At 48.3% G+C, this 9,992-nt stretch overlaps 1 long non-coding RNA gene across 1 annotated transcript; it reads right to left on the bottom strand.

Annotated features, from left to right (window-relative positions):
- Positions 1–2,434: 2,434 nt before the first annotated feature.
- Positions 2,435–3,063, bottom strand: LOC146704124 (uncharacterized). Its single transcript, XR_014921638.1, has 2 exons — positions 3,030–3,063; positions 2,435–2,952 (listed from the first exon to the last, which is right to left on the bottom strand). It is a non-coding gene; the product is annotated as an uncharacterized LOC146704124 (long non-coding RNA).
- Positions 3,064–9,992: the final 6,929 nt, after the last annotated feature.

Genomic DNA, 9,992 nt, shown 5'->3' with positions numbered 1-9,992 from the left:
CCAGAGATGGAGCGCCCCCAGAACCTCACGCCCATCCCGGACCCACCCAGGGGCAGCCAGGCTACCAGGTCAGTAACCCACGTCCGTCAGCACAGACCCTCCCCTAGCCCCGCTGCACGCAGCCGCGAGGAAACAGTCACCTGAGAGCCAACAGAGCCCCTAACCGGACATGACCGCTACCCCGGGTTGAGCCCCCCAAGGAAGATGCCTCCGGGGAACCCCCCGACACCCTAAGCCTGTCCCTACCCCCACACCAATCACAACAGTGAAGGCGGGACCAAACTATGACCCCCCACCCCCACTAGGTGATGGAGCTGATCAAAGGAGCCCAGAGCAATTGATCTGATGTGGTGGCAGAGGCTGTATCAAGACTAATGTAATCTAATAGATAATTTCTATATTGGTTAGAATTAAGATTATTTTTATTTTTCCAGTTCATGAGGACTGTTTTCTTGGCTATGCATAGGGCAGTGGAAACCATATGGGCGATATTCTTTTCTGAAGTGACATTATCTAAGCTGCCCAACAAACACACTAAGGGGGAAGTTGGAATGTTACATTTCAGACACTTCGATAAGTCTTCACATATCTCGCGCCAAAACTTCTGAACTGGTGGACAGAACCAAAGAGCGTGGATATAATTGTCCGGTGAATTGGTTTGGCAGTGTGTGCAGTTGTTGGTAGACGTAAAGCCCATCTTGAACATCCGATGACCTGTATAGTGCACTCTATGTAATATTTTGTATTGAATTAATTGAAGACTGGGATTTCTAATTAGATGAAAGGTTTTTAAGCAAATCTGAGACCAGAAGTTTAGGTCTAAGTTAACTGATAAATCCGCTTCCCATTTTGCAATAGGAAGTGATATTGATTCATCTGTTTTAGAAAGCATTCTGTATATTTTGGATATTAATTTGGGGGTTTTAAGAGTAAGAAATTGAACCACACTTGGTGGTGTTTGTAGTTCAACTTGACCCGGTTTAAATTTCTTTTTTACTATGGATTTAATTTGTTGATATTCTAAAAATCTTTTCTTGTTGATCCCATATTGTGTAACTAGTCCGTCAAATGAGATAAATTCTGTTCCTTCTAGTATATGTTCTAAATATTTGATTCCTTTACCACTCCAATCTGAAAAGTTTATCATATTATTGTTTTGTAATATGTCAGGGTTGTTCCAGATAGGTGTACGTTCGCATGGGATTAATGAAGACGCCGTCAATTTTAGAAACTCCCACCATGCTGTCAGAGAAGAGCTGATGTTGATGCTTTTAAAGCATTCATGTCGTTGGATGTTTGAGCTGATAAATGGTAGGTCTGAGATCTCTAGATTATTGCAAAGTGCTTGTTCTACATCTAGCCAAGGTTCATCTAAGAGGGTATGTTTTAGCCATCCTGAGATAAACTGAAGCCTGTTGGCTAAGAAGTAGTGCTGAAAGTTAGGCAGTTCTAGTCCTCCTTTATCCTTGGTCTTTTGTAGTGTTTTTAAGCTTATACGTGGGGGTTTATTTTTCCAAAGGAATTTGGACATACATGAATCTAGCGATCTGAACCAATCTTGTGGCGGTTTAGTTGGGATCATTGAGAATAAATAATTTATTTATGATTGTACTACTGATGTTAGTGTTTCTCGCAGCTCCTGTGAACTTGTGCTTAGTAATTTGAGATTCGTGATTAGTTTGTTACTTCCCTTCTCTTCTGCTTCAGACCTTCCTCCCTGGACCTCCCTGCCATGTGAACTTGTGTGAGTGTGGGCAAGAAGACGTGAGCAAGTCTAACCGCTCTGCGCCTGAGTTCCTACAACCAGATCGTGACAGTTTCCTTCCATAATGGTGCATTATCTTGCATTAGCATGCGCCAACCAGCGTGGCCTGCATTTGTATAGCGCTTTTCTAGTCATTAAGGACCCCAAAGCGCTTTACACTACATTCAGTCATTCACCCATTCACACACAGGCGATAGCAAGCTACATTGTAGCCACAGCCGCCCTGGGGCGCACTGACAGAGGCGGGGCTGCCGGACACTGGCGCCACCCTCTGACCACCACCAGTAGGAAAACACGGGGTTAGTATCTTGCCCAAGGATATTTGGCATGCAGCCAGGAGGAGGCAGCCTGGGATCGAACCACCGACCTTCTGATTAGTGGCTGACCTGCTCTGCCACCTGAGCTACAGCCACCCACAGCCTGCATGCAGCCTGTTCAGAATCAGAATTAGAATCAGAAAGGGTTTTATGTTGAGCAGGTTTACAACATTAGGAAATTGCTGCGGTGCTTAGTGCAAACATACTGTCATAAACGCTTAGATATAAAAATAAGAATAAGAATTAAAAGTGCTAAGTAGATAGATATATACATGAGTGCAGGTGGTGATCAGTGCCAAATGTGACCTGTGGTAGGTACCTATTTAAAATAGGACAGAGCCGTAGGCGCACAGTCAGTTTAAAAGAGTTTAATTTTTAATACAAAATAAAAGAAACAGTGTAACAGCAGCACCTAAAAACAATTAAAAACGTTACCTTATTAAAAACGATAAAACTGTACGATTGCCCGTGAGACAGGACAAGCGCTGCGGGGAACAGTTTAAAAACAAATCGACATAGCACACAGGTTAAAAATGGACGGCAACTCACACATGACCCCAAATGGGTAAAACACTATAGAAAAAAAGGCAAATCTTCAGCGCCGTCTTCACTCGGGCCCCCCGCTGTGCATGCAAAAGCGGGGAGGCAAAAAAAGGATTTGTTTTCCCTGCAGCGCCTTCACCACCTGCGAATCAATATCTGTGGTGCCTACTGATACAGAAAAAAGTAAAACAAAAAAACAAAACCATCGACAGCCGCAGCAGTCAGTCCGTCGACTTACACCAGTTTAAAACAAATTAAAACACACTGATGTGTCGGGTCCTTTGCCCGCAGCCAGAAATCCACCTGGCAAAGCAGCAGCTCGGTACTCTGTGAATAAAAGGCAGGAGATCACTAGCTGGACAATAAAACACAGGAATATTCCTCCACTGAATTGGTTTTGTTACCTGTCCACAAGTTCGTGTCACACCCTAATAAATGTGAGTCAGTGGCGATGAAGTCCACTATACCGTTCTCACGGGAGCAATGTTTCCCACCTACAAGGGTGCAAATAACTGTAAACCTCTGCCAACAGCCAGAGCTCAAGTGGTACATTTTTGTGTAACCTACCGTTCTAACAGAAGTTTAGGGGAGGACGCGTATCAGACTTTCATAGTTAAGAAACACCAACTTGCCCAACTCGGACCAAGCACTCGCAGCTTCAGGTTTGCAAAGGAATACCCAATTGCCCACACCTGCGCTTATGAAAGGAGCGAAGACCATCTCCGCCCACCAGGGGCGGTCCCAAGTCTCCAGGTCTCACCTGTCACACAAACATGGAATGACGCAGTGAACACAGCGTAGGGTCATGTGTTAGTGGTGGGAACAGTCATACGGTTATTGTTCATGTGTCCAACAGCAGAGGGGAAGAAACTGTGCTTGTGGCGAGAGGTTCTGGTGCGAATGGTCCAGAGCCTCCTGCCTGAGGGGAGCAGGTCAAACAGACTGTGTCCAGGGTGAGAAGGGTCAGCTGAGATCCGAGCTGCACGCCCCAGTGTCCTGGAGGTGTACAGGTCCTGCAGAGATGGGAGTCTGCAGCCAATCACCTTCTCAGCAGAGCGCACAACACGCTGCAGTCTCTGTTTGTCCCTGATAGTGGCTCCAGCGTACCACACGGTGATGGAGGAGGTGAGGATGGACTCGATTATTGCAGGGTAGAATTGCATCATCGTCCGTGTTGGCAGGTTGAATTTCTTCAGCTGCCTCAGGAAGTACATCCTCCACTGGGCTTTCTTTATGACGGAGGTGATGGTGGGCTCCCACTTCAGGTCCTGGGTGATGGTGGTACCCAGGAAGCGGAATGAGTCCACAGAGGTGATGAGGGTGTCAGTCAGGATGATGGGGGGGAGTGGGGCTGTGTGCTTCCTGAAGTCCACAATAATCTCCACTGTCTTCTGGGCATTCAGCACCAGGTTGTTGTGGCTGCACCAGGACACCAGACGTTCAACCTCCCTCCTGTAGGCAGACTCGTCCCCGTCCGAGATGAGTCCAATAACGGTGGTGTCATCTGCAAACTTGATTAGCTTGACAGACTGGTGGGTGGAGGTGCAGCAGTTGGTATACAGGGAGAAGAGCAGAGGAGAAAGAACACAGCCCCGAGGGGAGCCGGTGCTGATGGTCCGGGAGTCCGAGACATTCTTTCCCAGCCTCACATGCTGCTTCCTGTCCGTCAGGAAGTCAGTGATCCACCGGCAGATGGGATCAGGCACATTCATATGGGAAAGCTTGCCTCGGAGATGGTCTGGAAGGATGGTGTTGAAGGCAGAGCTGAAGTCCACAAACAGGATCCTGGCGTAGGTTCCTGGGGAGTCCAGATGCTGCAGGATGAAGTGTAGAGCCATGTTGATGGCGTCATCTACAGACCTGTTGGCTCTGTATGCAAACTGCAGGGGGTCCAGGAGGGGGGCCATGAGGGTCTTGAGGTAGGAGAGAACCAGGCGCTCAAATGACTTCATGACCACAGATGTCAGAGCCACGGGTCTGTAGTCATTTAGTCCAGTGATCCTAGGTTTCTTGGGGACAGGGATTATGGTAGAGGACTTGAAGCAGGCAGGCACATGACATGCCTGCAGTGAGGAGTTGATAATGCCAGAAAACACTGGGGCCAGCTCGTTTGCACAGTGTCTGAGGGTGGCAGGAGACACACCGTCTGGGCCGGGAGCTTTCCGAGCATTCAGACTCTTAAACTGCTTCCTCACATCTGCTTCATGAATATGAAGAGTTGTGGTGGGAGGAGGTTGTGTGAAATCCTCCTTTGTGTGGGGTGAGGAGGGGGGTGTTGTAGGTGAAGTGTTTGATGGTGGTGATGGCTCTGTGGAGGGGGGAGAGGTGGGGGAATGAGTGTCCAAAGTGTCTCTATTGTTGGGGCCGTTGGAGGTGTAAAGGCTGCCTGATGGCTCGTTAAAACGGCAGTAAAAGTCGTTAAGGGTGTTGGCTAAGAGCAAGTCATCAGTGGAGTGGGGGGGTTTTAGGCTTGTAGTTGGTGATATTCCTAAAACCTTTCCACACAGAGGCCGAGTCATTCTCTGAGATCTGCTGCTGCATCTTCTCAGAGTGCTGATGTTTAGCAATGTCCACTTCTTTAGTGAACCTGTACTTGGCCTCTCTGTAGCAGTCCCTGTCTCCGCATCTGAATGCCTTTCTCTTTTCCAGCCACAGCTTTTTGAGTTTAGGAGTAAACCAGGGTTTGTCATTGTTATAACTCACCCTGGTGCGTGATGGCACAATGCTGTCCTCGCAGAAGTGGATATAGGAGGTGACAGTGTCTGTAAACTCGTCCAAGCTGTTAGAAGCAGCCCTCATTGTGTCCCAGTCTGTAGACTCCAAACACGTGCGAAGCTCCTCCACAGCCTCTTTGCTCCACAGTTTTTTAGTCCTCACGACAGGTTTGGAGAGCTTCAGCCTCTGTCTGTACGCAGGGATCAGGTGGATCATGACGTGGTCAGAAAGTCTGAGTGAAGCGCGGTGCACCGCACGATATGGTAAATGGTAAATGGGCCTGCATTTGTATAGCACTTTTCTAGTCCCTAAGGACCCCAAAGCGTTTCACACTACATTCAGTCATTCACCCATTCACACACACACACACATTCACACACACACACACACACACACACACATTCACACAATGGCGATGGCAAGCTACATTGTAGCCACAGCTGCCCTGGGGCGCACTGACAGAGTGCCTCCGGCGAGGCTGCCGGACACTGGCGCCACCGGGCCCTCTGACCACCACCAGTAGGCAAACACGGGGTTAGCCCAAGGATATTTGGCATGCAGCCAGGAGGCAGCCTGGGAACGAACCACCGACCTTCTTATTAGTGGCACACGGTCCGGGATGTCCTCACAGAGCCACGACTCCTACACGCACGGATTGTTTACTCCAGGGATCAGCTGATCGCCCTGATGCCGGCCGGCTCGCTGGCCAGACCCGCAGAAGTACCAGCTGAAATTTGGAGGAAAACACATCGGGGATGCAGAGGTCAAGGACAGAAGAGAAGAAAGAAGGAGACGGTGAGACAGCGGAGGCTCGAAGCGAGGAGGAGGTATAAACCGTGTCTGCCGTCTATCATGATGGGAAATGTGCGATCGTTATCGAATAAAATCGACGAGCTCTCAGCACTGGTACGGAGTCAGAGGGAATACCAAGAGTGTAGCCTGATGTGTTTCACCGAATCATGGATGCACCAGGACATTCCCGATGAGAATGCTTCCGTGGAAGGCTTCCACACTGTTCGGACGGACAGGGACAGCATCGCTAGCGGTAAGCGGAAAGGAGGTGGGCTTGCTGTTTTAGTTAACAACCGGTGGTGTAACCCTGCCAACATAACAGTCAAAGAAAGGATTTGTTGCCCGGACATTGAACTGTGTGCTGTTGGACTCAGGCCGTATTATTTACCCAGGGAATTTACTCATGTCATCTTGGTGGCTGTTTATGTTCCTCCCTCTGCTAACCCCACAGCTGCAAGTGACACTACCCACTCTGCCATAGCCCGGTTACAGACTCAGCACCCGAGTGCCTTTATTGTGATCTCGGGTGACTTCAACCATGTATCACTGGACAATACACTAACAACATTCCAACAATATGTGGACTGTCCCACCAGGGGAGAATAAATTCTAGACCTACTGTATGCTAATGTCAAGGATGCATACAGCTCCTCCTCCCTCCCCCCACTTGGTAGGTCAGATCATAACCTGATTCACCTCACCCCCCGCTATGTGCCAATTGTGAGGAGGGAACCTGTGACCACCAGGACTGTTAGGAGGTGGTCAGAGGAGGCAATAGCGGAACTACAGGGCTGTTTCAAGGTGACCAACTGGGAGACACTCTGTGAGCCTCACGCCGAGGACATCAGTGGGCTTACTGAGTGTATCACAGACTACATAACTTTCTGCACCGACTCCATTGTTCCAGCTCAGACTGTTCATTGTTACCCAAATAACAAGCCGTGGGTGACTGAGGACATCAAAGCCCTCCTCAACAACAAGAAGAGGGCTTTCAGAGGGGGCAATAAAGAGGAGGTGAGGACAAGATCAGAGAGGCTAAGGACAATTACGGTAGGAAGCTGGAGTGGAAACTCCAGCAGAACAGCATGAGAAAGGTGTGGAGGGGCATGAAGACCATCACTGGATTCAGGCCAACCAACAGCAGGGGAGCTGAGGGAGGTGAGAATAGAGCGAACGAGTTGAATCTGTTTTTCAATAGCTTCGACACCACAGTGTCTGCTCCCACCCCCACAACCTCACCTGTAGTCAGCCTGGAATCCAGAGCCACACCACTGTGCCAGCCTCTCTCTTCACATGGCGCTGTTGCCTCCTGGGAGATTCCCGACACCCCCCCCCCCCCCCCCACCCCCCACCCATCACCTTCACTCAATAGAGATTGAAAATGTGACGTCACTCAGGGGTAAAACCGCAAAGAATTCTGGGAACTCGTGGCAAGAGGTACTAGCGCACACAGGCTTTCAATTGAAATCAGTTACACAGCGATAAAAAGAAACACAAAAAATGGCAAGAAGCTTTTGTATTATTAACTGCAATAGCCGGTCGCATGACAGCCACGGAAAGCCGACGGGTAAAGAGATCGGTTGTTATCGGATTACGTCGTTGAAGAGAAATTGTTCGAGCCATGTTTCCGAAGTAACAAAGAGGCAACGGGTGGCCTGGACTGCCTGCAGTGAGGATTGGTCTGCTGTTGTAGTTAATGCGTCATTTTTCTTAACATAATTGGTGAAATAGGTTACAAGCAAGTCTGGCGCTGAACAGAAATTGTCGCGCTTTGCTCCTTTATTTATTGTGCATAAATAGTGAATTGTCCTGACACAATATTGTGTTTCGCTTCTGTTATTATGGTACATTGACAAAAACATATACTTTTATTCACAGGGTAAAACAGTTGTTTTGTATCACTAATTGCCCAGTACGATTACAGCATACAGTATTATTGTCACTGCTACATTTCTGTGATGCTACCAGAAATTATTTCTACTACTAATTAATTACCATTGAGCTCAAAGGTCCTATTAATAAACGGTTAACGAATGTGTATTTATGACGACGATTTGTGAGACTGGTAAACTTACCTTTGTTCGTAGGATGGTCTTTCGTTCTACACAGTGCATTTCAAGGTCCTGTACCCATCCGACGGTAAACTGTACCTGGGCTTGTTGCAGTGACCTGAAGTTACTAAACTTCACGAGTGTATGCACTCACTCCTAGAACCGTATGATTATAAATATGAGCGTGGTGAAGTTGGGCAGCACACTAACGTATTTTGTCCCTCTGTGTACTCATAAGGATCTAACACTTTCACTGGTTTGATTTTTTTCCTCGTATCTTTTCTTTGACTTTTCATTAAGTCTGTCTTTGTACTGACCGGCATTGTTCTCCTTCGTTTTGTACATACCTTTTTGGGGGGCAAAGAAAACGCAAGAATTTATTGGAACCGAAGAATGAACGTTTTGCGGTGCTGCAAATGCTTGCATTTGATGCAGGTACTTGGATTGTTTTGCCACGAGTTCCCGGCATGCAATGCGCGAAAGTCACGTGGTCTGTCAATCTCTATACCAGGTTGAGATGCAAATGAGGAGACTTCACTCAGGCAAGTCTGCTGGACCAGACGGAGTGAGTCCCCTCGTCCTCAAGACCTGTGCCCCCCAGCTGTGTGGAGTCTTTCATAAACTGTTTATGCTGAGTCTGAGTCTGCAGAGGGTCCCAGTGATGTGGAAGACATCATGCCTCGTCCCTGTGCCAAAGACGCCACGTCCCAGTGGCCCCCAGGATTACAGGCCCATGGCACTGACCTCCCACATCATGAAGACCCTGGAAAGGCTCATCCTGGACCAGCTGCGACCCCTAGTAAGACCACATCTGGATCCCCTTCAATTCGCTTATCAGCCTCGTCTCGGAACTGAGGACGCCATCATCTACCTGCTCAATCGTGTCTACACCCATCTGGACCAGCCGGCGAGCACTGTGAGGGTCATGTTTTTTGACTTTTCTAGTGCTTTCTATACAATCAGGCCGACCCTCCTGGGTGATAAGTTAGCAGCGATGCAGGTGGATGTTTCTCTGGTGTCCTGGATTGTTGATTACCTGACAGGAAGACCACAATATGTACGTCTCCCACAGTGTGTGTCTGACAAGGTGATCAGCAACACAGGGGCACCACAGGGGACTGTCCTCTCCCGCTTCCTCTTCACCCTCTACACCACAGACTTCAGCCACTGCACAGAGACCTGCCATCTTCAGAAGTTTTCTGATGACTCTGCGGTGGTTGGATGCATCAGCAGGGATGATGAGACAGAGTACCGGGCTGTGGTCGACTCCTTTGTCATGTGGTGTGAGCAGAATCATCTGCAGCTCAACGTGGCAAAGACCAAGGAACTGATCGTGGACTTCAGGAAGACCAGGAAACACTTGACCCCTGTTTCAATCCAGGGGGTCAGTGTTGACATTGTGGAGGACTATAAATACCTTGGAGTTCACATTGACAATAAACTGGACTGGGCTAAAAACACCACAGCACTTTACAGGAAGGGCCAGAGTCGTCTCTATTTTTTGAGGCGACTGAGGTCCTTCAACATCTGCCAGAAAATGCTGAGGATTTTCTATGAGTCTGTTGTGGCCAGTGCGATCCTCTATGCTGTTGCATAGACTCTCAAGGTGACTCCATGACATGCTGCTCAGTCACAGGAGCACGTTCAGTGAGAGACTGAGATTACCCATGATGCACCACTGAACGACACAGGAAATCATTCCTGCCTGTGGCTCTCTATACAACGCATCCACTTAACACACTGTTTACTGCAACAGCTACACATGTTTCTTTTTCAGCTATTTATTAATAAGTGACTTTATGGATATAT

Source organism: Copadichromis virginalis, linkage group LG7 (genome assembly GCF_057382275.1).
Source record: "Copadichromis virginalis isolate Kocher_CV1m ecotype Utaka linkage group LG7, C_Virginalis_male_GT1.1, whole genome shotgun sequence".
Lineage (NCBI taxonomy): Eukaryota > Metazoa > Chordata > Actinopteri > Cichliformes > Cichlidae > Copadichromis > Copadichromis virginalis.
The sequence above is the reverse complement of the archived record's forward strand: the minus strand, read 5'-3'. Positions and strand labels throughout refer to the sequence as shown.